At 42.3% G+C, this 6138-nt stretch overlaps 1 protein-coding gene across 4 annotated transcripts in view; it reads right to left on the reverse strand.

The window, feature by feature from the left end:
- SPNS1 (SPNS lysolipid transporter 1, lysophospholipid) overlaps positions 1-5685 on the reverse strand; it is a 132519-nt gene extending 126834 nt beyond the window's left edge. The window contains exon 1 of one of the 4 annotated variants that reach the window (XM_069243941.1): positions 5560-5685. The gene's annotated coding sequence lies outside the window, so the exon portion shown is untranslated. Of the gene's footprint in view, positions 1-5330 lie in introns of all 4 variants that reach the window. The other 3 variants (XM_069243942.1, XM_069243944.1, XM_069243943.1) reach the window with 3 other exon arrangements.
- Between the last annotated feature and the right edge of the window lie 453 nt (positions 5686-6138).

Below are 6138 nucleotides of genomic sequence, written 5' to 3' on the forward strand. Positions count from 1 at the left end.
CCGGTGTTGGGGCCGTTGATCGCTGTCATTGCTGAGCTCTGTTTACAGTTATTAAACGGGCTGGGCCCCGTTCCCAGCCCCGGAGCGTTGCGCTAAGAGTGCGGCCTCATCGGCTGCAGACCACGCCCCTCGATGTCTCCACCTTTTTTGCTCATGGTGTCATCTCTGCCACTTTCCTTGGTAGACGCTCCTGCCAGAAAGAAGAGGGAGCTCTGATGTCAGGAGCTGTCCCATCTATGCCCATGAGGTGCCAGGGTAGGCACTGCCTGGCAGAGGTGATGCTTCTCCCTCCTTGACTGACAGTATACTCTCTGTCACTCTTTCTTGGTGCATCCTACTTGGCACAAAGAGGGCCAGGGAATGATTTCAGGACAGGCCCCTGGAGTGCAGTGTGGGCACTACATGCCACTGCTGTAGTCTCCACCTTCTTAGCTAGTGATATAAACTCTGCCACCCTTGCTCTGTCCATCCTTCCGCATGCACAGGAGACAAAGGGACTGACTACGTGAGCGGGCCTGGCAGCAGGTAGGTGGAAGGCACGGTAATCAGTCTGGTGGTGATGTCAGTAAGAGAAGAGCTAAATGTATGATTCCTGAACTGTGAGAATGGGGCCTAGTATGTGTTCATCTTGTAAGACACCCAGCGGGTTAATGCACCTGCTGTAGTAATCTGTTTATTTTGCATGTACACGTGTAGGGCTGATTTAGGACTCCTTTTTTAAGGGGTTCAAAATTAGTACTATTGAGTTGGGATACAGTAATACTCATAAATGCTCTTGCACTATCCACTGGAGTTTAGGACTGTATAGATTAAATTTTATAATGATATGTTTGGAGTGGCATAGGATGAGGAGCGCTGGGTATCAGCAGCACCCTAAACTGTTCTAATTACCTTGAGTAGGCAATCAGAGGTGGGCAAGTTAGAAATGACACACATAGTAACTTTTATTCTACCCATGAATGAGTCAAATAATCTCTTGAGTGCTGGGAGTGTAAAGCCTTTGTGATGTTGAAACTGACAATCTCCAAATTCACTGCAGCAGTAGTTCTGCTAACAGGACTGACAGCTGGACTGGGCAGCACTTTGTCCTTACGGTGCACAGTACACAAGGAGTCCTTTTTTCTTTCTATGGGGTGAGCTGAGAAAAATGTATCAAAGGCTTCACAGCATTAATAGGATATAAATCGATAGCTACAACTTCATGTGAAATAAAAGGATTAACTCTCTTTCCCTCATAACCCAGACATCGCCAATAAATTCAGTTTACTTGACTTGGTATTAGGGCCAGCAATTTCTGGTGCCGGCGTAGACTGCTAACCTCCCACCAAAGTTACTGATCTCATAATTAAGGGCCCTCATAGAACTAGTTAAAAATATCGGAACAGAGGAAGTGGGGGGACAATCTTCGACACAAACAGCCACTGACTTCTTTTTAGCCATGTCATCGCTAGCCTTAAAATCAGTGTAGACAGGCCAAGAGGGTTGGCCCAGGCCAGCCTTTTCTGGACTCTAGTGGGCACTGAGAAACCTGCTTTTGCCCAGGTGTTTTCTCAGGCAGCATCCGGGCGTGACCTGTGTTCATCCTGCATAGTGGGAAACAGAAGCACGCTTTATAGCGCCAGGGTAAAAGTTCTCTGCTTTCTCCAGCAAACAGGGCCAGCAGTTCGGCATGGGCAATGCGTTATTTACAGCTGCCGAATCTCTGGAAACGTGTCAATTGCAATCATATTACTGGAATGTGTGCCACATGGCACAGTACCAACATTTTTAAAAGTAATGAATCAATTACACTTGTAGTTTTCACCAACAAGTCAAACGTTTGTTATAAATTGTGTACTGTTAGAAGCCCATGGTACCTTTGTTTGTGCAATTATTTATACTTCAAAAACGTATGCATCATTTTGAACGTCATTCATTAAAACAAAATACCTATTAACTTTCCCTAGTAATCTGTCTGCCACCACAGTGAGGGAAGAGAGGGAAATGAAGGAATGGCGACACTTAGTGGAATGGTATTTCTATTATAAAAAGCAAATAAATTAGAGTATCTTAGAGTAACTACTTTCAATATCTACTCAAATATTAGAGTCAAGCACTCACTGTCAGTAACAGAACTCACCAGATATACGCTCTAACATGGAAACATAAATAGTTACACACTCCCCCCCCCCCAATAGAAAAATAAAGCAGTTTCTGAAGACTAACACTATTCCCAACAACAGTACCACCAATAGAGTATTTATATAATTAGGAATAATCAACCTGTCATCCAGTAGAACAACAAACAAAATTCAGCTCCCCTCCCCTTCAACCTGCAACACTACTTCACATTCCCATTCCCACGCCCACGAACAGCATACAAAAGATTCTGTCTGCAGCAGTACCCATGGATGCTGTGGACACAGATCATACTTCTCGAACAACGGCAAGACAAAAGACTGCCAGAGACCTGGGGCACTGGGAGTCATGGGGAAGCAGGGGCACTATAACAGGATCAAATAAGCTGGTGGGAGAGGAAAACAGACGGGAAGGAGGACGGGCAGGGAGGGTGCAACTGGCAGAATGTCTGAAAGCTGCAGGGAGAGAGCTCTGCAACTAAATAAAGCTTGTGAAGTTGTGAAAGCTGAATTAATTACTAACACATTGTAATGATTAACTATTACAAAATGTACATGAATTAGGATAACAGAGAAAATTGTGTGCCATGGAAATGTGCCCACTGATGTGGCCACCATTAGATGTTTGACAATCAATAACAAACTCAAGTTTCTAGTCTCAATGATGTGCACAAGTAGAATAAATGTATTAGTGGGCTGCATTAACATATTAGTCCTATGTATTTGCTTAAATTTACATTAGGCATTGATTACTCATGTAGTTTAGGCCTAGTCGACAAGCCTCATGCTAAGTTGCATGGCAGAAAATCAATAAATGCCATAAATGTTTTATGAAAGTCAAGAATTAATATTATACATTGTTCACATGGCACTGACCATGTGATTTGTAAAATGTCAAACTTTCTCATGAGATTTGCCTGTTAAAATGTCTTGAATTAGAAAATGTTACAAAAGTATCCTTGACGCACGAGACACCGATGGTCCCAAGAACTAACAATGGATGCACTGACTACAGCTAGGATTGCAACAAAATAGTTACCTGCCGAACCTGACAATGGGAACAGGAGAAGAGGAGCCAACCATCGACATGTGAAAGACTGTTTAGTTACGTTTTAGATTTATAGTTTATAGCCTACTGGTCCTATTGTAAACATACAATTGTCTGACCAATGACGGAGTGAGAAGAGACTTTTAAGAGTTTAACTTAGCCTGCTTGCACTCAGAACCCAGATGCCAGAACCCATAGCCTATAGATTCTTCTTCTGAGCACTCCAGAGCATTTCCTTCCTGTTCTCGATAGGGTCCTATTTGTGGAGTACCACAGTTCCATGTATTTTGTTATTTTGCATTATCGTTGATTCTTTAGCTGGTTCAGTTTGGAGCCCAACCGTGGCTGAGCCATCTCTTTTCACAGTCCAATTGCTGATGCTGATCAGACGGATGTCCACCTGACAAAGAAACCACCACTTGCTGACCCATTGAGGAGAGGTATAGCAAAATGCTATTTTCTTAGGCTGTATTTATGTTTTCCTTTAGGTACCAACCACCATTTTGATAGAGCCTTAGTTAGATGTTTTCCAAATTAACTTTGACTAAAATTGTTTTTGCATGAAGCCCAAACATGCTATTCTAATTGGAAGGTTAGTTAGGATGCCCAAATGTTGACCATTGTCATTAACAAAGAATTGATTCTGTTCATCTGTCGAGTCTAGATGTATATAGATCTCTTTTACAGTGATAACTGTTATTCAATTTTAATGTAACCCTTGAGTGTTTAATTATAAATGCTTTATCTAAATTGAGATTCTTTAGATGCTTTGGTCAGCCTGTGTTGTTTGTATACGTTTATCATTTGGTTTTTAGACTAATTTACGTGATATTAGCATTGTTAATCTAGGGAAATGAATATTTTAACTTTACTAAAAGGTGTGGTTATTTGTGGCCAAATGGGTCATGATGAGTAAAGATTATTGACTCCAATACACTGATGGTGTTTATTGATTATGTTGAGTACATTGCTGAAATTATGAACTATGGTGGAATCACTCAAAGCATAGTCAAAAGGTCCATCGAACCACTAGCGTGTCCCCTTATCAATTAAACTATAAAAGATTAAATAAGATCAGACGTACTCACAAACAAGTGCAATGTTGGCATCTTTTTTTTTTTAAATAATGAAACGCCATAAGCAAGTTCAGAACGAAACAGAAACAGCATATAGAGGTGAATAATAAAACTGATCTGTGAAGGAAAAGAAGAAATAGGATTGGGGCTCGTGGGAACAAGATTGCAAAAATATGAACACTTGCGTCGAATGCCCAAGCAGAAAGAAAAAAAAGTAGCTCCTAAGATGGGAGGGGTGAAAGGACACAAGTACTTGGAGCAATCTCTGGGGGAGGGTTAAACACAGGAAGAGGCATGACCATGCATGGTGTGGACAAATGGGCACAAAGGATACAAGAGCGACAAAGGAGCAAGCAAATGGCAAATCTAAGGAAGGGCTAAAGCACACAGATTGAAAACGACATGTCTCTTCGAAACAGCACACGTGCTGTCTAGCCAAGACCTAAATAATCAAAAGCCCAGCAGAGACCTTTTCCACTCCAGAATCCACCCTGGACTTAACAGGAAAAGAACGAGGGGGATGCAGGGAGTGTGAATCACTTATTACGACCACTAGTTGTGCAGGATTACCCCTCACTTATTAGTACTGCTTTAGCTCTGAAAATATGCTGCGCTGGAGGTCAGAACACCTCAGGTTGTTATGCCAATGAAGAGGGGGTAGAAATAATGCATGAATAGAATATAAATAGTAAGAAATCAGTGAACACTGTCCTATTTTGCTACTACTCCCAAGCCAACTCCAATTTGTGAAGTATTTCGTAAGCTTTCAACACCAAATGCCATCCCTCTCGACACCCTTTACAACGTTTGGAGGGATCGACTTCAAAAGGTTTTGCTTAGCGTAGGGCTTGATAACGTTTGAAAGTTACGGGAGTTGTAAGACCTCCACTTCCATCTCGTTGGCTGACATTTCACCTTTCAGAACTGTTGTCGTGTTCATGGTAAGGCAGAGTAAGACAATGTAGACTCTTCAAGAAGCCCAAGCTAACCGCTACAGAAAAGTACCAATCATGACAATGGTAGAAGTTATATGACTAGTGCTCTTCTGCACACGGGAAGCACGCTAACATCCGGTGTAAGAAAACTCACCTCTGGTTTCTACGAAATCACACTGCTTTTCATGCGCCCCGAATTCGCAGTGCTGGTAGGTGTATTACAGAGGCTTTACCACACTCCACATGAAGTGTGTAAATGCCACTATTATCACTATCACTACATCTCATGATCCCAGTACGGGTTTGAGCGTGATGAATGGGTATTCACGAACAACGGAGCGTGTGTTACTTTAGTATGTTTTCCTCGTTCCCACCACTCTCACCTCTTCAATGTTTCTTTCTTCAACCTGCCCAAGTCGCCATGTTGACTCTTTTGAATCATGTGATCTGTTATTTCCTGCTCCAACTTCCCTGCCTGACCTGGGACGTCACAAACGGCGTCGTGAACTAACGAGCGCCATAGACATAGAAAAGGGACGACACATTATCGCCATTTTGGCTTGGGAATTTCACACTCTCTCTCACACACACACACACACACACGCACGCGCCCGGTCAACTTGAATTGTATGTATTTTGGTGTAACATGACTTTTCTGCCTTTCTTTAAGGATTTGTCAGAGCTTGTTTACATAGTTGCAAAACACATTTAAAAGAGCTTCCTGTTTATATTTGCTGTTGGAAGTATGCCTAGATGTTTGAATTTATTATGCCAGGATAAGTGCTGAAAACACCGGCTTCAGGTGACTTGGCCTATTTTTGCACAGATCGGGGCTTTACAATATCTATTGTACCTATAGAAAACCGGCCAGGTGGCAACTCCAATCAACCTTTATAAAGGGCATTCCACTGCGCGGCAACACCTGTTTAGTAGCTTTTGACCCAATCGACCTGGAAACTATT

The sequence above is a fragment of the Pleurodeles waltl genome, chromosome 7, assembly GCF_031143425.1.
Source record: "Pleurodeles waltl isolate 20211129_DDA chromosome 7, aPleWal1.hap1.20221129, whole genome shotgun sequence".
NCBI classification, from domain to species: domain Eukaryota; kingdom Metazoa; phylum Chordata; class Amphibia; order Caudata; family Salamandridae; genus Pleurodeles; species Pleurodeles waltl.